Source organism: Lagenorhynchus albirostris, chromosome 2 (genome assembly GCF_949774975.1).
Source record: "Lagenorhynchus albirostris chromosome 2, mLagAlb1.1, whole genome shotgun sequence".
Classification (NCBI taxonomy): Eukaryota; Metazoa; Chordata; class Mammalia; order Artiodactyla; family Delphinidae; genus Lagenorhynchus; species Lagenorhynchus albirostris.
In genome coordinates, this window is record NC_083096.1 from 98,648,417 (window position 1) to 98,675,705 (window position 27,289).

Sequence of the window (27,289 nt, forward strand, 5' to 3'; positions counted from 1 at the left end):
TTCTTCTTTTTAAACTAGACTTTACTTTTTAAACAATTTTAGGATCACAGAAAAGTTGTACAGAAAGTACAGAGAGTTCCCATGTCCCCACTGTCCCCACAGAGGCACCGCTTCCCCACTATCAACATCCTCCACCACGTGATACATTTGTTACAATTGATGAACCTACACTGACACGTTATCCCTCAAAGTTCATAGTGTACATTAGGATTCACTCTTGGTGTTGTATATTCTTTGGGTTTTGACAAGTGTATAATAACGTTTATCCACCACTATAGTATCAGGCAGCGGAGTTTCACTGCCCCAAAGTCCTCTGTGCTTAGTCTGTGTGTCCCTCCTTTCCCTCTAACTTCTGGCAACCACTGATCTTTTTACCTTCTCCATAGTTTTGCCTTTTCCGGAATGTTATACACGTGGAATCATACCATACGTAGCTTTTTTGGATTTAGCTTCTTTCACTTAGTAATATGCATTTAAGATTCCTTCATGTCTTTCTATGGCTTGATAGCTCATTTTCTAAAACTGTGGGATAATATTCCATTGTCTGGATGAACCACAGTTTATTTATCCATTTACTCACTTTCTTTGAAACCCTCATTGAAAGCCTCCTTGAGGCACATCAGGCTTTCATTTAATGGTATCATCCAAGTCCCTTAGGCTCTCATTAGCATTCTTCTCAAGATCCTTCCAGTTTCTACGTGTCACCTCATCTCAAGCCACTCTCCCATGTTTTACATTTTTGTTGCAGTAGCATCCCATTTCCAGGTACTTAAATCTGTATCACTTAGGGTTTGATCAGAGAACCATTCTCTCTCTCTGTGTCTGTCTCTTGTCTGTATAATCTATATCGATCTCTATATCTCTTAGTTTATAAAAATCAGCACACACACACTATAAAGGGATTTATTTTAGAAATTTGACCTTATGCGATTGTGGGAGTTGATCACACAATTTATATGAGGTGTCTGTTTTTTTGTCTGGTAATGGAACCCAAAGCTTGCAGGACAGGCAGTTGGGAAGGGCTGAAAGCATGAAATGGTTCTAAAGACAGATCCTCACTGACTTCCTGACACTAAGCCTTTAACCTTGGTGATGGGCACATCCTGCAAGAGAAGCTGGCACCTTTTATCACAGAGCTAAACGTGCACCTGCCCAGGATTTGGAGAAGCTGAAGAAGGAGATCTAGCAGGAGCTGGAGAAGTGTGCTTGGCTGCTGCCAATCAGGGGAGCAGCACAGAAGGAAAATGCCAAGGAGCTGCAGCAGTGCCCTGAGCCTGGCACTGACCTTCACAGCACAAAAGGAAGATGACTGCTCTTTCTTTTTCACCTTTCAAGTGTCATGCAAGTGTCTTCTATGCTCCAAACTCATCTGTGCTATGTAGGGAAGGGAATTCTTGGAAATTTACTTCAATTGACATGGTACAAATCCGCTACACTTGCCTGTTCTCTACCTTGTCTTTTCCCTGCCCTGTACATTCTTTACTTCTTCTCAACTGCAGGGACCATAAAATGAGATGCAAAATTTTTGCACATTGGATTAACTAAATTCAATTGAATCTTTGTTATTACAGAATGGTTGTTTTTTCACTTGTTCAACTCTATTTAGTTCTCAGTAAATTTGTGGCAGCAGCTGTTTTAGACTTTTTCTAAATCCTTATTGTATTGTATTTCAAACCCTTATTATTGCCTCATGCTTCTCTCTCCTATTACCAATGACAATTAAAGTGAAGGGATATAGGCTAGACTGGTGGCTCCCAAACCTTAGTGTGACTGAGACTCAGCTGGGGGCCTTATTAAGACAGAGATTGCTGGGCCCCACCCCCAGTGCTTCTGATTCAGTAGGTCTAGGTGGAGCCTAAGAATGTACTTCTAACAAGTTCCCATGTGATGCTAGACTCCAAAGGTCTTTAGTGATGAGCTAGGGATAGGGGATAGAGATTGATCCAGAGCAGGCTAAGCATGGTACTATGGTAATAATGAGACTTGGGGGAAAGACCAATGTTTTAAACATTTGGATGTCTCCCTTGGGCCTGGTGTCACACATCCTGCTACAGCCCAGGATTAGCTTTATGGGTTTCTAAGTGGATCTCAAGACTGTTCCATGTGTATTTTGGTTTTGGCAAAAAAACCAAGACATTTTTTTTTTCTTTGCGGTACGCGGGCCTCTCACTGTTGTGGCCTCTCCTGTTGCGGAGCACAGGCTCCGGACGCGCAGGCTCAGCGGCCATGGCTCATGGGCCCAGCCGCTCCGCGGCATGTGGGATCTTTCCGGACTAGGGCATGAACCCGTGTCCCCTGCATCGGCAGGTGGACTCTCAACCAGTGCGCCACCAGGGAAGCCCAACCAAGACATTCTTGAATGAATGCATATCCACACCTTGATGAAATGGTGAAGACATGAGGAAAAGAAGTTCACATCTTGCCAACTGGGTGTAGCAATATGGAGGATACTTTGCTGTGGAGTATTGCATATTTGTGGCAGCTGATATCAGCACCCCTGTCCTTGCAATCTGTTGGTGTTTAGACATGTGGTGTCCTAAAAGTGCTGCAAATCCCTGGGGGAAATTTTCATACTTTAAATAAATACTATTTTCCTAATCTTGTCCCAAATGTGGGGAAGAATATTTATTTATTTATTTTTTAAACATCTTTATTGGAGTATAATTGCTTTACAATGTTGTGTTAGTTTCTGCTGTATAACAAAGTGAATCAGCTGTATGTATACATATATCCCCCAATCTCCTCTCGCTTGTGTCTCCCTCCCACCCTCCCTATCCCACTCCTCTAGGTGGTCACAAAGCACCGAGTTGATCTCCCTGAGCAATGCAGTTGCTTCCGACTAGTTACCTATTTTATATTTGGTAGTGTATATATGTCCATGCCACTCTCTCACTTCGTCCCAGCTTACCCTTCCCCTCCCCATGTCCTCAAGTACATTCTCTATGTCTGTGTCTTTATTCCTATCCTACCCATAGGTTCATCAGAACCACTTTTTTTCTTTTTTAGATTCCATATATATGTGTTAGCATATGGTATTTGTTTTTCTATTTCTGACTTGCTTCACTCTGTATGACAGACTCTAGGTGAATCCACCTCACTACAAAAATTCAATTTTGTTTCTTTTTTATGGCCGAGTAATATTCCATTGTATATACATGCCACATCTTCTTTATCCATTCAACTGTTGATGGAGACATAGCTTGCTTCCATGTCCTGGCTATTGTAAGTAGAGCTGCGATGAACACTGTGGTACATGACTCTTTTTGAATTATGGTTTTCTCAGGGTTTATGCCCAGTAGTGGGATTGTTGGGTCATATGGTAGTTCTATTTTTAGTTTTCTAAGAAACCTCCATACTGTTCTCCATAGTGGCTGTATCAATTTACATTCCCACCAACAGGGCAAGAGGGTTCCCTTTTCTCCACACCCTCTCCAGCATTTACTGTTTGTAGATTTTTTGATTATGGCCATTCTGACTGGTGTGAGGTGTTACCTCATTGTAGTTTTGATTTGCATTTCTCTAATGATTAGTGATGTTGAGCATTCTTTCATGTGTTTGTTGGCTATCTGTATATCTTCTTTTGAGAAATGTCTATTTAGGTCTTCTGCCCATTTTTGGATATTGAACTGCATGAGCTGCTTATATATTTTGGAGATTAATCCTTTGTTAGTTGCTTCATTTGCAAATATTTTCTCCCATTCTAAGGCTTGTCTGTTCATCTTGTTTATGGTTTCCTTTGCTGTGTAAAAGCTTCTAAGTTTCATTATGTCTCATTTGTTTATTTTTGTTTTTATTTCCATTTCTCTAGGAGGTGGGTCAAAAAGGATCTTGCTGTGATTTATTTCAAAGAGTGTCTACCTAAGTTTTCCTCTAAGAGTTTTAAATTCTCTGGTCTTACATTTAGGTCTTTAATCCATTTTGAGTTTATTTTTGTATATGGTGTTAGGGAGTGTTCTAATTTCATTCCTTTGTATGTAGCTGTCCAGTTTTCCCAGCAACACTTATTGAAGAGGCTGTCTCTTCTGCATTGTATATTCTTGCCTCCTTTATCAAAGATAAAGTGACCATATTTGCATGGGTTTATCTCTGGGCTTTCTATCCTGTTCCATTGATCTATCTTTCTGTTTTTGTACCAGTACCATACTCTCTTGATGACTGTAGTTTTGTAGTATAGTCTGAAGTCAGGGAGCCTGATTCCTCCAGCTCCGTTTTTCTTTCTCAAGATTGATTTGGCTATTCAGGGTCTTTTGTGTTTCCATACAAATTGTGAAATATTTTGTTCTAGTTCTGTGAAAAATGCCAGTGGTAGTTTGATAGGGATTGCATTGACTCTGTAGATTGCTTTGGGTAGTAGAATCATTTTCACAATGTTGATTCTTCCCATCCAAGAACATGGTATATTTCTCCCTCTGTTTGTATCATCTTTAATTTCTTTCATCAGTGTCTTATAATTTTCTGCATACAGGTCTTTTGTCTTCTTAGGTAGGTTTATTCCTACGTATTTTATTCTTTTTGTTGCAGTGCTAAATGGGAGTGATTCCTTAATTTGTCTTTCAGATTTTTCATCATTAGTATATAGGAATGCAAAAGATTTCTGTGCATTAAATTTGTATCCTGCTACTTTACCACATTCATTGATTAGCTCTAGTAGCTTTCTGGTAGCATCTTTAGGATTCTCTATGTATAATACCATGTCATCTGCAAACAGTGACAGCTTTACGTCTTCTTTTCCGATTTGCCTTCTTTTTATTTCTTTTTCTTCTCTGATTGCTGTGACTAAACCTTCCAAATCTATCTTGAGTAATAGTGGTGAGAGTGTACAACCTTGTCTAGGTCCTGATCTTAGAGGAAATGGTTTCAGTTTTTCACCATTGAGAACGATATTGGCAGTGGGTTTGTCATATATGGCCTTTATTATGTTGAGGTAAGTTCCCTCTATGCCCACTTTCTGTAGGGTTTTTATCATAAGTAGGTGTTGAATTTTGTCAAAAGCTTTTTCTGCATCTATTGAGATTACCATATGGTTTTTATGCTTCAGTTTGTTACTATGGTGTATCACCTTGATTAATTTGCATATATTGAAGAATCCTTGTGTTCCTGGGATAAACCCCACTTGATCATGGTGTATGATCCTTTTAATGTGCTGTTGGATTCTGTTTGCTAGTATTTTGTTGAGGATTTTTGCATCTATGTTCATCAGTGATATTGGTCTGTAGTTATCTTCTTTTTGTGGTATCTTTGTCTGGTTTTGGTATCAGCATGATGGTGGCCTCGTAGAATGAGTTGGGGAGTGTTCCTCCCTCTGCTATACTTTGGAAGAGTTTGAGAAGGATAGGTGTTAGCTCTTCTCTAAATGTTTGATAGAATTCGCCTGTGAAGCCATATGGGCCTGGGCTGTAGTTTCTTGGAAGATTTTTAATCACAGTTTCAATTTCAGTGCTTGTGATTGGTCTGTTTATATTTTCTATTTCTGCCTGGTTCAGTCTTGGAAGGTTGTATCTTTCTAAGAATTTGTCCATTTCTTCCGGGTTGTCCATTTTATTGGCATATAGTTACTTGTAGTAATCTCTTATGATCCTTTGTATTTCTGCAGTGTCAGTTGTTACTTCCCCTTTTTCATTTCTAATTCTGTTGATTTGAGTTTTCTCCCTTTTTTTCTTGATGAGGCTGGCTAATCGTTTATCGATTTTGTTTATATTCTCAAAGAAACAGGTTTTAGTTTTATTGATCTTTGCTATCGTTTCATTCATTTCTTTTTCATTTATTTCTGATCTGATCTTTGTAATTTCTTTCCTTCTGCTAACTTTAAGGTTTTTTTTTTTGTTCTTCTTTTTCTAATTGCTTTAGGTGTAAGGTTAGGTTGTTTGAGATTTTTCTTGTTTCTTGAGGGAGGATTGTATTGCTATAAATTTCCCTCTTAGAACTGCTTTTGCTGCATCCAGTAGGTTTTGGGTCATCATGTTTTCATTGTCATTTGTTTCTAGGTATTTTTTGATTTCCTCTATGATTTCTTCAGTGATCTCTTGGTTATTTAGTAACATATTTTTTAGTCTCCATGTGTTTGTATTTTTTACAGTTTTCCTGTAATTCATATCTAGTCTCATAGTGTTGTGGTCAGAAAAGATACTTGATATGATTTCAATATTCTTAAATTTACAAAGACCTGATTTTTGACCCAAGATATGATCTATCCTGGAGAATGTTCCATGAGCCGTTGAGAAGACAGTGTATTCTGCTGTTTTTGGATGGAGTGTCCTATAAATATCAATTAATTCCATCTTGTTTTATACGTCATTTAAAGCTTGTATTTCCTTTTTTATTTTCATTTTGGATGCCCATTGGTGAAAGTGGGGTGTTAAAGTCCCCTACTATTGTCGTGTTACTGTCAATTTCCCCTTTTATGGCTGTTAGCCTTTGCCTTGTGTATTGAGGTGCTCCTGTGTTGCATGCATAAATATTTACAATTGTTATATCTTCTTCTTGGATTGATCCCTTGATCATTATGTAGTGTCCTTCTTTGTCGCTTGTAATAGTCTTTATTTTATTTTATTTTTTTTGCGGTACGTGGGCCTCTCACTGTTGTGGCCTCTCCTGTTGCGGAGCACAGGCTCTGGACACGCAGGCTCAGCGGCCATGGCTCACGGGACTAGCTGCTCCGCGGCATGTGGGATCTTCCCGGACCGGGGCACGAACCTGTGTCCCCTGCATCAGCAGGCAGACTCTCAACCACTGTGCCACCAGGGAAGCCCTGTAATAGTCTTTATTTTAAAGTCTATTTTGTTTGATATGAAAATTGCTACTCCAGCTTTCTTTTGATTTCCATTTGCATGGAATATCTTTTTCCATCCCCTCACTTTCAGTCTGTATGTGTCCCTAGGTCCTAAGTGGGTCTCATGTAGACAGCATATATACGTGTCTTGTTTTTGTATCCATTCAGCCAGTCTGTGTTGGAGCATTTAATCCATTTACATTTAAGGTAATTAATGATATATATGTGCCTATTACCATTGTCTTAATTGTTTTGGGCTTGTTTTTGTTGGTCTTTTCCTTCTCTTGTGTTTCTTGCCTAGAGACGTTCCTTTAGCATATGTTGTAAAGCTGGTTTGGTAGTGCTGAATTTTCTTAACTTTTGCTTGTCTGTAAAGGTTTTAATTTCTTCATCAAATCTGAATGAGATTCTTGCTGGTTAAGTAATCTTGGTTGTAGGTTTTTCCCTTTCATCACTTTAAATATGTCCTGCCACTCTCTCCTGGCTTGCAGAGTTTCTGCTGAAAGATCAGCTGTTAACCTTATGGGGATTCCCTTGTATGGTATTTGTTGCTTTTCCCTTGCTGCTTTTAATATTTTTTCTTTGTATTTAATTTTTGATAGTTTGATTAATATGTGTCTTGGCATGTTTCTTCTTGGATTTATCTTGTATGGGACTCTCTGCACTCCCTGTACTTGATTTATGTTTCCTTTCCCATGTTATGGAAATTTTCAACTATAATCTCTTCAAATATTTTCTCAGTTCCTTTCTTTTTCTCTTCTTCTTCTGGGACCCCTATAATTCGAATGTTGGTGCATTTAGTGTTGTCCCAGAGGTCTCTGAGACTGTCCTCATTTCTTTTCATTCTTTTTTCTTTATTCTGCTCTGCAGTAGTTATTTCCATTATTTTATCTTCCAGGTCACTTATCCATTCTTCTGCCTCAGTTTTTCTGCTATTGATCCCTTCTAGAGAATTTTAAATTTCATTTATTGTGTTGTTCATCACTGTTTGTTTGCTCTTTAGTTCTTCTAGGTCCTTGTTAAACGTTTCATGTATTTTCTCCATTCTATTTCCAAGATTTTGGATCATCTTTACTATCCTTACTCTGAATTCTTTCAGGTAGACTGCCTGTTTCCTCTTCATTTGTTTGGTTTTTGTGGGTTTTTACTTGCTCCTTCATCTGCTTCGTATTGCTCTGTCTTCCCATTTTGCTTAACTTACTGTGTTTGAGGTCTCCTTTTTGCAGCCTGCACGTTCATAGTTCCTGTTGTTTTTGGTGTCTGCCCCCAGTGGGTGAGGTTTGTTCAGTGGGTTGTGTAGGCTTCCTGGTGGAGGGTATTGGTGCCTGTGTTCTGGAGGGTGGTGCTGAATCTTGTCTTTCTGTTGGGCAGGGCTGTGTCCAGGGGTGTGTTTTGGGGTGTCTGTGAACTTAGTATGATTTTAGGCAGCCTCTCTGCTAATGGGTGGGTTGTGTTCCTGTCTTGCTAGTTGTTTGGCATGGGCATCCAGCACTAGAGCTTGCTGGCCATTGGGTGGAGCTGGGTCTTAGTGTTGAGATGGAGATCTCTGGGAGAGCTCTTGCCGATTGATATTACATGTGGCCAGGAGGTCTCTGGTACTCCAGTGTCCTGAACTAGGATCTCCAACTTCAGAGGCTTAGGCCTGACACCAGGCTGGAGCACCAAGCCCCTTCTGGGAAGTCTGAGCTCTTCTGCCAGCATTCTGTAGGTGTTCTGTAGAAGTTGTTCCACAGGTAGTTATATTTTTGATGTATCTATGTGGAGGAATGTGATCTCCATGTCTTACTCCTCTGCCATCTTGAAGGTCCCATCTGGGGAAGAATGTTTATGCTTATTGTATCTGAGATTGTCATCTGTATTTGAGGCTCTTGCTTCATGAGTAGATTCTGATGCAAATGAGCAAGAGGCAGTTTTTTAGCAAAGGACACAGGCAGGTATATTAAACTTTAGAGTGGCTTCACTTCCTAATGAAAAGAACACTAGTCTCAGGAATCAGGAGACAAGTTCTAGCTCCAAATCTGCAATTGACATGTTGCAAGATTTAAGCAAGTCACTTAAATTTTCTGGTCTTAGTTTTCTGGACTGTAAAATAAAGGGGATGGATGAGATAATTCCAGAGGTACTAAGTCTAAAATTCAATGACAATTCTAATGGAAAACATGTTCATTAAGTAACAGGATTGATGTGTTTCTTCTGGGAAATAATACACGGTCATATTAGAAATGAACAAATTTGCAAAGTAGATTGAAACAACCTATTGTAGCTTCAGAATCTTGATCAGAGTCTTACAGGACAAACATCTTCTAACTGGTTTTAAGTGAATTGAACTTTTTGAGGTAGGGTGAGAGGGTTGGCTCTAAGGCTGTGCCCCTTGGCACACCAGGCCCTTGTTTAATATAATTTCCTCTCAAGGGCCAATGTAAGCAATCAGGCACACACAATGAAAGCCATTGAGTCAAAGTTCAATGCTTAAGCAACTGTGACAGGGTAAGTTTTGATGGTGGAATTTGTCAAAGCATCTAGATTATTTACTTATGAACTTCATCAACTGAAACTTAATTGTAAATAACTCTGGACACTTTTGACATTGAATGTCCTCTGTGAAGGCATCTTTTTGGAATTTAGTTACATCATTTGGTGATGATAATAGCATGAAACATTTTTTAACCTGATTTCTTCAGTATACAGACATTGAAAATTTATATTTTTTAAATGGAGTAAACCATGTTATTTAGTATTCCCAGGAATGATGGTGAATTCAAATATAGTTAATTTTTTCCCAAGGAGAAGTAACGATTTATAAGCAAAACTTAGGTTGAAAAAAACCTCTATTTCTACTATCTTAAATAGTGAACAGAAGGAGGAACTCAGAGCAATCAGTGCAAGCAGGAGAGGTGTAGAGTTACAGGTCTTTGGTGAGGCAGCTAGGTCAATTCTTGAAAAATTGTGAATAAAGGTGGTTTTTGATGCACTTTCCTATCTTTTTATTCATTTCCAAGCAATTTAATAAAACGTCTGTCAAGTGTAAAGAACCTCTGTGCTGGAACCTATTCTCAATGCCTTTGTGTTTTTCAGCTAGGATATAAATACATGTGATGAATTTTGATGGTAACACGACAAAGTAGAAAAGAACCCAGAAGTGAGAATGGTCCAAAGACAGGAGTCTTTAAAGTCTTAATCACCCAAGGGTGTGTATTTTTATAGACAGGATAGTTCCACAATAATATTGAGTATAAACCATGTTTTTTTCTAACTTTACAAAAATTCGCAAAGAGTTATCATTATCTCTACTATTAAAAAAACAGAACAGGGCTTCCCTGGTGGCGCAGTGGTTGTGAGTCCGCCTGCCAATGCAGGGGACACGGGTTCGTGCCCCGGACCGGGAGGATACCACATGCCGTGGAGCGGCTGGGCCCATGAGCCGTGGCCGCTGAGCCTGTGCGTCCGGAGCCTGTGCTCCGCAACGGGAGAGGCCACAACAGTGAGAGGCCCACGTATCGCAAAAAAAAAAAAAAAAAAAAAAAAAAGAACAAAACCAACTGAGCCTTAGTGTTTAAATAACTTCTAGTGAGCAGTGAATATGAGATTCACACCCAAATCTACTAATGCCAAAACTCGTCCATTGCACCACAGATTGCCAGATGTAGCTCCTTAAATCAGAAGCCTCTTCATTAATCTGGACCATTAGAAAGGTCCAGTCTAAATATAAACACTGCAAAGAAGCTTTTTGACTCTAACACCCCTCCCCACTTTTCCCTACCCTACCCTCATCCCTGACGACTAAGGAGAGAGGAATTTATAGAACTGTAGTCTTTGCAGAACCAAGTTGGCTGATTCAGGAGACTACTACCCTAAAAATAGATTCTGGTAGAAGGAAAAAGTATGTACAATTCTGAAGAATGCCCTTGCAGTGTCTTGATTACTGATTAAAATATGATTTTGATAGGGCTGGTTACATAATTTTCAGGGTTCAGTGCAAAATGAAAACGAGGGGCCTCTTAATAATTCAAAAATCATTAAGTATTTCAAGACAGAGACAGCAGAGCATTAAACCAAACGTGGGGCCTCTGTAAGTGTGGAGCCTTTGTGATTGCACAAGGTTGCACGCCTCTGAAATTGGTCCTGGATCCTGAACTCAGAGAAGTAATGACCTCTCTCAGTTGTTTTTATTGATCTACATTGAAGATAGCTTGATATAAAGATTGAAAGATTATTCCCATTAATAAGGTTGTGGGATGAAAAGCAAAGTTCCATTAAAATTTTAAAAGTTTTAGTCTGCATAAAATTTATAGGCACAGACAAGTTCTAGAGTGGTTAGGTCTACAATTTTGTCATTTTCTTGGTGGGAGAAGACAAGAGTGGCAGAAATGTATTTTAATAAATACATTTAGAATTGGAGTCCATAATTAGCTCAGCTGTTCAGAAACTGCATGTTGACTTCATGGACAAAGGAGGTAATAGGAACATGACAATATGTTTTATTTATATTGGTAATCTACTATTTTTTTCATCTTCTCCCTTTGAGGGAGAGGATAAAAGGTAGGCTGCAGGTAAATGACACAGCTGAGTATTTGAAAATGCTTACTTGTCCTTGGACTTTGTGGAGCTGTAGGTTAAAGTAAATAAATGAAAGAAACAGTCTTGCTTTTCGAAGAAATGACAACTTAGCTTATATTTCAGCAAACAGATTTAGAAAAATACTTAAAGTGTGTGGTTGGGCTTAAAGAAGATTGAGGATGATATAAGAATAACTTCCAAATATTTTAGGGATAATTTACATAAATCAGGAGGTCAATGGAAAAGTGCCATGTAAGATATACGATCTACAAAAGAAGGGCTTCATTGATAATTCTGAGAGATCATCTTTTAGTTTTTCTTAAAATTAATAGTCTAAGGCTCTCGTCTTTGAGAGGTATGATGCTTTAAAGTAGAACAATCAAGCTGCTCATTAATATTTATAGAATTTTAATAAGCTTTCTAGAGAATTACGACATTCTTCATCTGAAATTAGTTTGTCTTTATGAATTAGCTACATTGGCTCCAAACATCCTCAAGACAAAGACCGTTTAACCTGGTAGTTTTTATATTTAAGTAATACAACACTATTTACAGATGATGTTAGCTGCACATAATTGGCCTGAGGTCCTCCAGCCCAGTAGTTGTAGACATTTTTAGATGAGCTTTTAACGAGAATGGTTTTTAAAATTATGGTAATAAACTATTTTTCCACTTTTATTAAGCTATATTGGTGTACAGTGCTGTGTAAATTAAGGTGTACAGCATAGCGATTTGATGTATATACATCATGAAATGACTATCACAGTAAGTTTAGTGAACATCCATCATCTTCTATAGACACCAAAGTAAAGAAATAGAAAAAATATTTTTTCCGTATGATGAGAACTCAGGATTTGCATATATTACATACAGCTGTGGTAATTATATTTATCACAATGAACATTACATCCCTAGTATACTTATTTATCTTATAACTGGAAGTTTGTACCTGTTGACCACCTTCATCCAGTTCCCCCTTCCCCACCCCCAACTTCTGGTTCCACAAATCTGATCTTTTTCTATGAGTTTGTCTGTGTTTTTGAAGTATAATTGACCCACAACACTATGTTAGTTCCTGGTGCATGTCTTAGTGAACCAGTATTTCCATGCATTTCAAAATGATCACCACGTTAAGTCTAGTTACCATCTGTCACCATACAAAGATATTACATCGTTATTGACTGTATTCTCCACACTATCCATTTCATGCCCATGACTCATTTATTTTCTAACTGGAAGTTTTTACCTCTTAATCTCCTTCACCTATTTCTTTCTTTCCCCCACCCTTCTCCCCTCTGGCAACTACCTGTTTGTTTTTTGTAACTGTGACTCTGTTTCTGTTTTGTTATGTTTGTTCGTTTTGTTTTTTAGATCTTACATATTAGTGAAATCATATGGTATTTGTCTTTCTCAGTCTGACTTATTTCATTTGGCATAATACCCTCCTAGGTCCACATGTTGTTGCAAATGGCAAGATTTCATTCTTTTTGATGTCTGAATAATATTCCAGTATATATATATATATATATATATATATATATATATATGCTGTATCTCTCTTACGTGGGGCTGGGGCCGGGGAGGTTCTGAGGCTGCTTCCTCCAGCTGGTGGGTGAGGCCAGGTCTGGGGATAGGGCTGGCCTGCTGGTGGGTGGGGCTTTGTCCCCATGTGACTGACTGCTTGACTTTGGGGGGATCCCAGGACAAGTGCTGACTGGCTGATGGGTGGGGTGGCCACATCCCAGTGCTAATAAGTTAGAGGGAGGACCCCAAAGTGGTGCTTGCCAGCCCCAGAGTCCTTATGGTACAGTGAGCTCCCCCAAGTGGCTGTCATCATCATCTAGGTCCCCGGGTGAATCCCAGTTGCTTCCTGCCTCTCTGGGAGGCTCTTTGAAGATTAGCAAGTGGGTCTGAGCCAGACCCACTTCTGTCCTGGGTCTTGGAGTGTGTGAGATTTTGTGTGCACTCTTTAAGAGTGGAGTCTCTATTTCCAACAGCCCTCTGGGTCTCCTGAAAGCAAGCCCAGCTGGCCTTCGAAGCCAGACATTCTTCCAGTGCAAGACTCCTGGGCTGAGGAGCCCAGTGTGCGGCTTGGACCCCTTCCTCCATGGGGAGGACTTCTGTGATTGTGATATTCCTTCCCTTTCTGTGTTGCCTACCTGGGATTGCAGGTCTTGATTATACCATGTCTCTGCCCCTCCTCATTGTAGTTTCTTCTTTATAGCTTAGTTGTAAAAGGTCTTTTCTGCTTACCTTCAGGTTGCTCTCATTGATAGTTGCTCTGTAAATAGTTGTAATTTTGGTGTGCGCATGGGAGGAAGCGAGCTCAGGGTTTTCCTACTCTACCATCTTGGCCACTTTCCCAATAATAAACTATTAATGCAACAATCTAATTTTATAAGCTGAACTGGTTTAAAAATTATTTTTATTCTGCAGTCTGTATTATACTATTTTAAAAGGTCCCGATAAGACCGCTTGGCAGTTTCTCATAAAGTGAAACAGATTTACAATATGACTCTGTATTCACACTCCTAGGTATTTCCCAACTGAATTGAAACCTCTATTCAAACACAAACCTATAAATAAATGTTTATAGAGGCTTTATTTATATTCACTAGAGATTGGATTTAACCAAGATGTCTTTCATCAGAAAAATGAATCTTCTTTTACTAAGTGAAAGAAGCCAGATCACAAAGGCTTCATATTGTATCATTCCATTCATATGACATTCTGGAAGAGTAAAACTACAGAGACAAAACAGATCACGGGTTGCCAGGCATTGGTCTAGTGGTGGTTGGCCACAAAGGGGATGCACAGGTAATAGAATTATTATTATTCTACCCTAAATAGAATTTAGGGTAATAGAATTATTCCGTATGGCACTGAGATGGTGGATACATAACTCTATGCATTTGCCACAATCTATAGAAGTGCATATCACATATAGTGAACCTTAATGTATGCAAACTAAAAAAGTCAGTGAAGATATTAGATATCCCAAGGTGGAATGCAGACTTTGGCCTGTAATTCTAACTATAGGATAAATGTACAACATAACTGCACTAAAGGGTGTGGGAGGAAAAAGAGCTAAGTTGAAAAACAGTGTTTTGACTGAAAACTGTAAGGATGAAGACCAAAAGAACTATACATGAACACTGTATTCTAGTTGGTAAATTTGTTTCTCATGGAGGTATAAATTAATAATTATGAAACTGCTTTACATTTACAATGGTAATGCACAAATAAGTAAATGGATGGTGGATGGTGGGTACCATGTTTCTCACTGTTGCAGTGGAAGGTTACAGGCAAGCAAGAGGGGAAAGCTAGAATCAGCCCTGTTGTACTGGATTAGAGTTGAAGACATCAGTATGAACTCACATGTGGCTTAATATACACACAGATGGATTAATACCAAAAAATTTTAGATGTGTGTATGTTTAGGTTCATATACATATATCACCTAGGTTCATATACATGTATCACCTAGCTCTGTCTCAGTGGACTCTGAGACAGAGTCCACTGAGAGTCTAGAAGCAATGACATCTCAGGAGAAACAAGCACTCTCAGTGCACAGATCTTGATTTCTAAATATCTTTTTGCTATAAAAGCAACTAGGGGTCCTTGGAAAAATGGTTGACTCTAGGGCTGGTTAGGGAAAATACAAGATGAGCCTGGAGCATCTTGTAGTGCTAAAGAGTAAGGAAATGTTCTCAAAATTAAAGGATGGAGCGTGTCAAAGGAACTAAACTGAAGGAATGCCCATAGTCCAAACAAGAATAATTTGAGTAGCAAAATAAATCATAATATAGGATTATAATATGAAATATAAAATGTACCTACATTTATAGTGATATACATAAATGATTGAATAAAAAAGTAAATAGGAGAGAAGAGATAAATCTTCCTAACAGAAGAATTCCAAATAATTTATGTAGTACTTCCCCGCTCCACTTTTTGAGTGTGGTTGGACTTACTGACTTACTTCCAAAGGGCAGAGTAGGGAATGGGAAGAATAGTAACTTCATTGTGGAGAAGTCCGGCAAACACTATCTCAACTGTATGACCAAGGTTAACATCACCAGTGTTGTCACGTGCATATCATGTATCCTTGATATGATATAATGAGAAAGATGCTTCACCTCTGCAGTTTTCTTTCCAAAAACCCATAACCTCCAACTAATCATGAGAAAAACATTGGACAAAACTAACTCTAAGGATGCTCTACAAAATACATAATGAGTACTCCTTACAACTCTCAAGGTCATGAAAAATAAGGAAAGACTGAGAAACTGTCACACTAAGGTGACATGCAGACTACATACAATGTGGTACCCTGTATCAGGTTCTGGAATAGAAAAAGAACACTAATGGGACAATTTATTGAAATCTGAAGAAAGTCTGGAGTTTATTTCATAGTAATGCACTGATTCTAGCTTCTTAGTTTTGAGAAATGTACCACAGTCAGATGATATCATCAGGGCAAACTGAAATTGGATAAGGACATACTGGAATTCTCTGTACTATCTTTGCAATTTTTCTGTGAACCTAAAATTATTAAAAAATCAAAGGTTTACTTAAAAAATAACCCTGATGTTAAAAATCTTAATTGATTAATTGGTTGTTTAATTAATTTATTCAACAAGGAGCTACTGAAAGCTGTAGTCTCTGGTAAGTGAAATAATAGTGATGAACAAGTCAGATGTTGTCCCTGTCCTCCCCAAGCTTACAGTTTAGTGAAGGATAGAGACAATAGGTGAGTTCAAATATAGTTGTAAAAAAACCTTTTATTTATTTATTTATTTCGGCCACATGGTATGTGGGATCTTAGTTCCCCGACCAGGGATTGAACATACACCCTTGTGACGTCTCAACCACTGGATCACCAGGGAAGTCTATATTCAAATATAATTTGATAAGCACTTTGAGAAAGTGCCAGAGGTTTAAAAAATATTTTTAACTCCTATATTGAAGTTAATAAGTATGGCATGCTAACTGGATGCTGTAACATAGAAACCATATTAGTCCAAAAGTAATACTCCTATTGAATATTTTTCATATGGGATAATCTCTAAACTCTGAATGATTTGCCAGGTATTTAAAAAAATTTTTATCAGATAAATTTGGGGATATTCTTTAGTTTAGTATACTTTGTTCACCAAGGAATTATGCCCTTACCAAGTGGAGAGCTGTTTCCCTTTTTCATATATAAAATGAAGAGTTAGCCAATACATTCTTAAAAATATCTTTCAATTTAAAAAGTCAGGGCTTCCCTGGTGGTGCAGTGGTTAAGAATCTGCCTGCCAATGCAGGAGACGTGGGTTCGAGCCCTGGTCCGGGAAGATCCCACATGCTGGGGAGCAGCTAAGCCCGTGCGCCACAACTACTGAGCCTGTGTGCCACAACTACTGAACAGTAGTAGCTCCGCAACAAGAGAAGCCACCGTGATAAGAAGCCCATGCACCGCAACGTAGAGTAGCCCCCGCTAGCTGCAACTAGAGAAAGCCACGTGCAACAATGAAGACTCAACGCAGCCAATTAAAAAAAAAAAAAAAGTCAGCGAGCTTTGTCAAATATGTGGCATTTTCTTGGCTTTTAATTAGTTCAGTGAAGGTTTACTTATTGATCACATAAAAATAAACATCATTATATTTTCCTTTTCCATCATCAAGATTCCTATTTTGTCAGTTTATTTCAAGTAAAAACATGTATCCCAAAGAAGAAAGATATTCTCATAGTGAAAAAGAAAAAACAACAACAACAACTTATATTTCCTTAGGCAGGCAGTGCACCTCAAAAGAATGAGAAATCTTGTTCCCTTCATAATAAGGCTGGGCCTTGAAATGCAGCACTTAAATCACAGACTCTACTCTGCCAAGCCTAGCCAGCCTACCTTAGCTCTCAAAACCCTCAGGAATGGATATTTTAAAAGGAAGCACTTTTTGTAGATTTGTGATTTCTCACTGCAAAGAAATCCACCTCAGTTTGAAGGATCCTGTGGGTTAAAAGTCAAGACTTATTTGGGAATGCTGGATGACAGACATTCTGTGTCTCTCTTGCTGAGATGTAATCTCACGAAGGACTTATAGTCAATGGCTGTACATGAAGGCAGCTTCTCTGAGGGGCCCAAACTTGTGTGTACTTCAAGTGGAAAGGTTGGAGGGGTGAATATGAAACATGCCCAATCATGAAATCTGCTCCTTTAGTTACAGACAGAGAAGTTTTAGAACCAGAGGCTGGAATCTAAAGTGGTAAAAAGATGTCACAAGGCAGGAGTTTCCAAGAATGCACTGGGGAAGGAAGGGGGTGGGGCAGTGGCCAGATTTCCTCTAAAGAAAAAGAGACAATAGAAAAGGAATTTCTAATGGGGTAGGGGAGACAAAAAACAAAAAAACCAAAACCCAAACCAAAACAAACAAAACCATTTTTAGTGGAAGCAAACCTGTCATTTAACACTCTTTTTAAAATTACCCTTTTGCTGAATAATTTTGTTAGTCTTCTGTTTTACCTTCCTGTCACTAATTTCTCCCTCCTTGAGTTTATTCTGCAAACTACTTTCTGAATGATCTTCCTAAAACATCCTAGAGATGATATGACCTTCATGGTCAAAAACTATCAATAACTCATAACCGTCCCAGGAAAAAATCCAAACACATCAATTTTCATTTTCAAGTCTTTAATTTGTAATTTTTTGGTTTTCAAGCCTTTAGATCATTAGCCAAATCACAAAACTTCTGTGTATTGTTTTCTTCATTTGTAAAATGACAGTGACTTACAGGAACTTACAGAGTATCTCAGCAGCCTAGGGCAGATATATATCTAAATACTAATTTTATAAAATGGTTCAGAAGTAGTATTTTGCTATATATCTATCTATCTAATCATCAATCTTCTAGTAGTAGTAGTAGTAGTTTGTACTTAGGGTGAATATAAATATGGGATATGAATTATTTGTTTCCAATGTTACATTGATTTACCTATACAAGTGGTTTTCATTTTAGTTACTTTGAAACATGCTAAATAAATAAATATAATATCCAAAAGAAAAAAACAATCACACTTTTACTATTTATTAGGACTTAGACCAATCCTAGCAATATTAAAAAATGAGAATTTTTTTTGGTGCTTGCTATATATTTTCAGGAGGTTTAGTAAATAATTGGTTTAATTTAATCTTTTAATCTTCAAAAATCTCTTGAGCAAACTCCTGATCACATCTGCTTTCAGTAGGTTAATTATAAAACAATTAGGTTCTAATGAGGATTTTGCTTCCTTACCCTGTTTACCAGAACAATTTCAACATCCTTCTATTGATATGAAACGTGTGGAAACATCATTTTTTTTTTTTTCTTTTTAATCTTGATTCTGAGAGTCCTGTTAGAATAGTTAAGGAGATTTCTTAACAGTGAACAGGGGAAGTCTTTTTTTCTCTTTTGGTTTTGGGGGTACACAAATTATCTCGTTTCCTTTACTGAGCTGGGAACTCAGAAAAAGAAACTTGTTGGAAATATGAACATTCCTCTTCTTCCTGACTCTTAGGTTTCATTAGAAAACTTTTTACATTGCATAACTTCTACTGAGAGGAGAATGGAGGCAGGGTTAATCAAGAATGTTTGTTAATGTAGAAAAACAACATAGAATCACTAATCACTCATATAACAAACAACGTAAACACCACTGCTTACAGAAATGGTGTAATTCTGAAGTAAAGTTTTAAGTTCATCTCAGGTTGCCATTGAAAGAAGGGTATCAATATTTACCAGGCACCTACTCTATGTCAGGCACGACATAGATGTAAAGCATTTTCCCCCATATTTCATCTCATTTAATTTTTATTGCAGTCCTGTGGTTGCGTAGTTTTTCAATCCAAACTATTAGAGATAAGGAAATTGAGATGTAGGGAATTATAATAACATGTTCAAGGTCATACATCTACTAAATTGCAGGGTTTAGATTTGAAACCACATTTGTTTGATTCAAAACTGATACAGTTTCTACTATAGCACACTTCTTCATTGGGGTTTCTATACCCTTCAGAGTCCAGTTTCCTGGTTTAGGGGACTAGCCTGGTAATCTTGACCTGTTGTGCAAGAATGAATGGGCTAAATAATTGCTAATTGTAAAGTACTCTGATACTTGTAGAGAACACATATTATTAAAAAAAAAATCTTATAGTTACTTTCTCAGATTTTTTTGGTTCAAAAAAACCAAATAGCTACATGAAGCTATCTCTACTCCCTCTTTAATGGCATGAATTAATGGAAAACAAACAAGAATTTCCAAGAATTTCCTAACACAGTTAACTCATCCTTCCCTGCTGCTAACTTCTCTCAAACGTTTAGATTCATGGGGACACAAAAGGCCAGACTGCTGTCTCATTAAATCCTTCTTTAGATAGAAATATGTAAGATGCAAATGAGAAAAATGCCAAAGCTCTGTAAAGACAATCTCTGGATTTTATAACCCTGCTTTAGAAGAGTGCATTCATAGGATATAAAGGGAAGAAAAAGAAGCATGCACAACTGTATATGTAATAGGGCTGCAATTTCAGAATATATAAAATAAAAAATATATCTACATAGAGGAAAGACCTGAAATAAATATGCCCAAATGTGGGCCATTGGTCACCTGTAGGTGAAGAGCTCATATGGGCCTTTAACTTCATTTAAAAAATATTTTTCTGCATTTTCTAGTTCTTAAAAAAGAACTATATATTTCTTCCCTAATCAGAAGAATGCAATGAATTTACATCCATATTTTTAAAAAGACACGTTCTTTTGAAAGCAGCTCTGATGGAGTGTGAGGGTGAGAATACTCTCAAATGGAAACAATTTTGTTTGTAAGGGAATGCAGCTTTAAAATGGAAGCAAGGCATTTGTCTCTCTGATGCCATGGCAACCAGAGGAAAACTGCAAACTCCAACAATGGTATGAAAATGTGCCTCAAGAGTGGGTAAGAAGGAGGCAACCTTGGACCTCTTTTTTTTTTTTCCACTTCCCTTAGCACAGAAGCCTGCATTGTGTTTTTCTAGCTGACTCTATTGCTTTCCAGCTAGGCTGCTGCGATAGGAAAGAACAAACAATAATACTAACCTTTTCCTTGTGAAATTTTGGACCTCTCCAAAGAACTGTGTGCTTTCTCTGTGCAGAAAAGCTCAGTTTCTTTTGAACTAGTTTCTCTTCTTCCCCTCCCCTTGACATCTTCAAGTTCAGTCATTTTTATGACGAAGTTTCTCATATTTCCCTCTCAGAATTCGCCTTGGTTTGCCGTCCTCTTTGAAGCTGCAGGATTGGATTGATCTTTTCTCTGTGTTCACTGTTTTCTTCATCCCCAAGAGTTTCTTCTATGAATTCTCTCTTTTTCAGACCGCAGTTCTCAATATGTTTCTCTTGGTCTCCAAGGACTTGGCAGTCTGATACTACCTCTTCTTTAGAAAATTTTAAAAAATTTAAATCTAGTTTTATTCTTCAGGTAAATCAAATTCCTCCAAGCCACTCAAGATTGCTAAGGGTCCTCATTTTGGCAGTACTAATTCAAATATTGTGTTGTTTGAGATTTCCAAGGGAATTCTTCCCCATTAGAGAGGAAGTAGTGATGTTGCAAAGCTTTCTCTTGTGGTCTGTGTCATAGTACCTACTAACATGACAGCAAGATCAATACAGTAAGGATTGTTGACCTCTGTGCTGGATTTTGCTTAAGATTCTAGTGTTTGGATTTAGAACTTGGTCAACTTGGAAGGCCCAGGAACCTGAGCAAGTAGCCCTCTTGTTTTATCCCTCATATCAATGCTTTTCAACCAATACAAAGAAAAGGTATTAGGAAGAGAGTCTTTAGGGCGACCAGAAAAGTAACTTTAAAGAATTGCTGGTCCTCAGAGTGGCAGCCAGAGATGCAGATGTGGGAGTGGAGGATCCTGCATGGCAAAGCTGGTCCATGCCCCAGCGTGGCCCTCTGGCGTTAGAAACCGCAGGAGATTAGTGCAGCTGCCTGGCCTCCAGTGGGCCTGGGCAGCTGGTCATTCCAGAAAACTGGCAGCGATGGTGTCATTCCTAGGAACATGGTCCAGCAAGAAGAATGAAGATTTTATAGCCATGAGAAAGCTAACTATGGAGGATAGAGGGTTCATGGTATTCATCTTTTGAATTTGATGACAGTACTATTGGGCTTTCCCAGGTCAGATAAATTTAGATTAACCCAAGGTTTTATCAGAATGGTACCAGACTTGATATACAGTAAAGGGAACAATTTAACAAGCCATGTTCTTTTTCTTGTTGATAGGAGAGAAACAATAGAGCATGAAGCTACGTGAAAGAATACAAGAAGTGAGTGTTCAGAAGCTGAAATAGTTTCATTTGATAAAATGATCTGGGGATGGGCATGTCTTTCTATAGTATATGTATGTACTTAACACAGTGCTGGTACTTCCTAGGTTCTCAATAAATGTTAATAAGATATAATAATAAATTATGCATGACCCTGTTTTGTTTCTGCTTTTTCTTTTCTTTTATTAGGCTTGGGTCCTAATTTCTATATTGCTTTTTGCTGCCAGGTTATTCTGTCTGCTTAGTTGGTTCTTGATATTCTAGGTACTCAGTAGAATTTGTTGAGTGGATAGATGAAGGAAGGAAGGCTTGCAGTGGTCCTCTGTATTTACTTCTGAGGCAATGTTAATATTCTCCATTCCAGAGGAGCTCAAAAAGATTCACATTTATTAGCATCAAAATTTCCATTATAAACGTAGTGGTGTTACACAATTTAAAGTAAAAATAACCAGTATGGCTTTCTGTAACATCTCCATCTCCTTTTCCTTTTTTCCCTTCATAGATTTTCTTGTACAGTCCTTAAAAACTGGGATGGTTCTACTTCTTAAGGTGGCAGTTTTGAAAGTCATTTTATTTTAGTATTTAACTCCTGTCGAAGATAAAGCCAGGCACTAGTTAAAGCGGTAAAGACAGATTTTAATCAATGACATACGATTGCAATAGGGAAAAAGAGTCCAGAAATGAACTCAACTTCGATTTATAAAGAGGTAACTGGGCATTTTAAAGGGAGAATGAGGGAATAGGTAGAGGGATGGGAGGGGACTCAGTAGCGTTAGGGAAGTGAACAATTACAAAAATCGGGAAGGAGGGGTTGGTCCAAGTGAATCCCATCTGGGTTTGCTAATTGGCACTTATCAGATCAGGCTCTGTGATGGTGTCAAATTGACTGGGCCACAGGATGCCCAGTCTCTGATTAAATATTATTTCTGGAAGTGTCTGTGAGGGTGTTTCCAGAGAAGATTAACATTTGAATTGGTGAACTGAGTAAAGAAGATGGCCTTCCCCAATGTGGATGGGCATCATCCAATCTACTGATGTTCTGAATAGAACAAAAAGGCAGAGGAAGGTTGAATTCACTCTCTGCCTGATGGGTTGAGCTGGGACATCGATCTTCTCCTGTCCTCTATACTTCTGGTTCTCAGGCTTTAGACTCAGATGGGAATCTACAGCATTGGTCCTCCAGCTCCCAGGCTCTCAGGCCTTCAGATTACCCCATGGGCTTTCTTGCATACCCAGCTTGCAGATGGCAGATAGTAGGACTTCTCAGCCTCCATAACCATGTAAGTCTTATGCCTTATAATAAATTATAATAATAAGTGTAAAATATTAAGCGCATAGCACATAGACAAGGTTCAATAAATGTTGGTTACTGTAACTGACATTATGTGTTGGCTAGCTCAACATCTCTTCCAACCTCCTTCTAGTATGCCTCTCCATAACGCTAGAAGAACTGCATTGCCTAGACTCCCTTGCAGCTTAGGAGCCATATATGATTTAGAGTCTTTCTGTCAGATGCAGCTGTTTGAGTCTTGACTTTGAACTGAAGGCACAGGGCATCCATTTCATGGCACAGTGTAATGGATTTGTACTCTGTTTGCTAAAATTGAACTGCATTTCTCAGAATTCCCTTCCCTGCATGATTCTGGGTTAGCATGGCTATGTGATCTTGCATGAAATTTGGAAGGTGGAAATGAAGCTGTAGTACTGTTGCAGTTTGTGTATGTTGTGGTTATCTGCTGGTTCATCTTGTTGGTGCGGGACAGTAGCTGAGCCCAAAGCAACTCTAGATCTCCTCCATCAGCTCCTCCAACTCCTGGGCCAGCTTTGTATGTGAAAGGGTGCCAGCTTCTCCTGCAAGACACCCCACTATTGAAGATGGAGGCTTAGAAGTGGTAAGAGACGAATGTGGGTTTTGGGTTTTCTCGCGGGCTCCATCTCATTCTTAGGTTCTGTGTTATCCTTGTTTTCTTCTACTTCACATCCATCTTTCCTTCCTAATTACTTGCTCTGCTTGTCCTGCTGGTCAGTCTCCAACACCAGGTATAGGAGCAATAATCATATAAAAGTCATTGAAACATCCACTCAATTGTGTAAGGTAAAATCCCCACAAGAACTCCCATATTCTGCATCATTCTTAGTGGCTCTGTTTCTCTGACTGAGACACAGAGGCAGTGTAGTCCTGTGGTTAGCATCTTCTTGCATTAGTAGCTTCCTGCAGAGGAAAAATGATTCTGAGGGTCTAGGTGCTTCCTAAAAGTCTAGAATCTATGGACTTCCAATAATTTTATAAGGTCCTGATACCTCCTAGTAAATCTCTTTGTTCTTTTACCATCCAGAGTGCTTTCTGCTGTCTGTTACAGAACTTTACTGTTGAAGGTATTATTATTATTACCAGTTTAGCCATGGTTTCTGTCTTCACGGAGCTTATGGTCTAGCAAAAGAGAAGATATTACAAATGTGATGTGTTCCTTTTCCTTCCACTGAAAAGATTTCCTTTGATTTTTAGTGATTCTTTTCCCAGTTCCCAGGAGGGAAGTCATCTTTTCCCCTTGTTGCATCAAAAAGAAGCAGAGGACATCTTGCTAAAATTTTCATGTAGGTTTGGTGTGAAAGCCAGCATCTCATTGCACGCTAGCTCCAAGATTTTGGGAAGTGTTGATTCAGAGTGGCAGCTGCTTGGACACTGGGTTGGGAGAAAGTGCTGGAAAATATTTTCTTGCTAAACATGATAGCGAAAGAAAGTATCTGGTTTGGAACCTTTCAGAAGATAAGAAAGAAAAAACAAAGCAACAAATAGAAAATGCTATCAAAAGGGCTGGTACCCCTTATATCTAAGCAGGTGTAACTTTCATATCATTTAAAGTCAAAACCAAACTCTACCTTATATTTGTGGTCAAATTTTGCCCTTCAAGCGTAGCTGAATGTTATTATTATGGGACTATTATGCTGAAGATTATAAATTGAAACACTCAGGCTAAATTATAAGCCACTGTTTTGAATTTAAGGTATTGCTGTTTGAAAATTCTAAAAGCTATAATAATATTTTACATTTTATATTTTTTCATCCAGCAGGATTTTAGGATTTTACCCCATTTTGTAAATAACAGTGTGATCAGATCTCTTTTTAGAGCTTCTTTCAGTCATGGAAGTCATTTCTTCTAGTGTACTCATTTCCCAGGAATATTAAACACTGCTGAGAATGTAATATAAAGAAAACACACATCTTTCCCTTCAGAATCCCAGGGCGCTGGAGCTCTGATTTTAGTCTCTGTATCTTCCTGATGCACCTGTGAAATTCCCTGAATACCTTACCCTGGTAGGCATTAATACCTAATACAGACTCTTTATTCCTGAATCTAAGCTGCTAATTTCCCAGTATGGAAATAATAAAGTGCTCCAGAAGCTGATGTCACCAGCTCAGGAAAGGCTGGTGCTGGCTCCCAGGATAAGGCGTCTGTCTGTAAGAGGAGGAACAGTCTTTAGCTGGTTTGGGAGCTCTCAGCACACTGTTTCAGGATGAGAGACTTAAATCCAACAGGATTTGAGTATTTATTATGTATCAGGCCTGTGCTACACACTTGAACATTATGTCATCTAATCTTCACAGCAATCTTGGGAGACCAGCATTATGATGCATCATTATTGCTATTTTACAGAGAAGGAAATTGACACTGATGTTTGAAACATGAGCATTCTTTTTTTTTTTTTTTTTAAATTTTATTTATTTATTTGGCTGTGCTGGGTCTCAGCTGCAGCACATGGGATCTTCGTTGTGGCATGCGGGATCTTCTATTTGCAGCATGCAGGATCTTTAGTTGTGGCATGCAAACTCTTAGTTGTGACATGTGGGATCTAGTTCCCTGACCAGGGACCGAACCCAGGCCCCCTCCATTGTGAGCTCAGTGTCTTAGCCACTGGACCACCAGGGAAGTCCCAATGAGCATTCTTTTAATATTTTCATGATATATCCTTTCCAGTCCTTTATTTCCAAATTTTCTGTGTACTTTTATTTTAATGCGTTTCTTGTAAACTGTATATTTTTTCTTGATAATCTCTGTTATTTAATAGGTGGTTTACTCTTTTTTACATTTATTATGATTATCAGTACATTTGGATTTGTTTGTACTATCTCAGTTGTGTTTTCTGGTTATCATCCTTTCCCTTTGCCCCTCCCTCTCTCCCTCCCTCCTTCTTTCTCTTTCTCCATTTTCTTTCTTTCTTTCTTTCTTTCTTTCTTTCTTTCTTTCTTTCTTTCTTTCTTTCTTTCTTTCTTTCTTTCTTTCTTTCTTCTTTCTTTCTTTCTTTCTTTCTTTCTTTCTTTCTTTCTTTCTTTCTTTCTTTCTTTCTTCTTGTGACAGAATTTTATACATACTCTCTCTTTTTGTTCCTCTCCTGGTTTAGAAGCTAAAATTATATAAATATATACACACATATATACATGCAATGCACATGTGTTTTATACAGTATATGTGATTATATATAATTTTACATGTACATTACACATGTAAACACATTTGTCTCTCTATACACACAGCGATCCTTGTTTATATAGAGTCTATGGGTATTCTTATTATGTCTGAAATTACTTTTATTTTGCTTCTAGACTTGAAAGATAGTTTGGCTGAGTATAGAATTTTAAGTTAGGCATTATCTTCCCTAAGGTTTTAGAGGGTATCACTATGTTATTTTCTGGCATCTATTGCTACTGATGAGAAATCTACTGACAATGAAAACATTAAGAAACATGTTTATTGTCATTACTTTTTAGGTATCCTCTCCTTTCCCCTGGTAGTTCTTAAAAGATTTCTCTTTACATATTGATATTCTTCTGATTTACTCTGATGATGTGTTTCAGTGCAGATTTATCTTTGTTTATTCTGCTTTTACGTAGAGTGCTTTTTTTTTTTTTTTTTTTTTTTTTCCAGTACGTGGGCCTCTCACTGTTGTGGCCTCTCCCGTTGCGGAGCACAGGCTCCGGACGCGCAGGCTCAGCGGCCATGGCTCATGGGCCCAGCCGCTCCGGGGCACGTGGGATCTTCCCGGACCGGGGCGCGAACCCGTGTCCCCTGCATCGGCAGGCGGACCCTCAACCACTGCGCCACCAGGGAAGCCCTAGAGTGCTCTTTTAATGAGCACTCATAATTTTCTTCATATTTTAAGCCATTTTATCTACTCTGTCTTTGAGTATTGCATCAACATCATTCCTTCTAATACCCTTCCTGAAACTACTGTTAGTTTGTCCTTTGTATTTTAACTACTCTTTCATATTAAAAAAGTCTTTTCATCATGCTATTCTGAATTTTGGTGAATTTTCCAGTATTATATGCTAATTTAATAATTTTCTGTGCTGCCTAGACTTTATCATGCTTGAGTTTTTAAATATCAGTGGTGATATTTGTCGTTTCTAAGATTTTAATACATTCATTTCACACTCCCTTGCTTTATTTCTCTGAATTTATTTCAAAATTTCTCTCTTTATTTTAATGGATGCTATTGCCTCCATTACCTTTTCAAAAACTTTAGACATTTTCATGATGTTTGTTTCATCTAGCAACCTCAGCACTACTGGCATTGGGCCAGATCATTCTTTATTCTGGAGGACTGTCCTGTGCACTGTAAGATGGTTAGAAGTATCCCTTGCTTC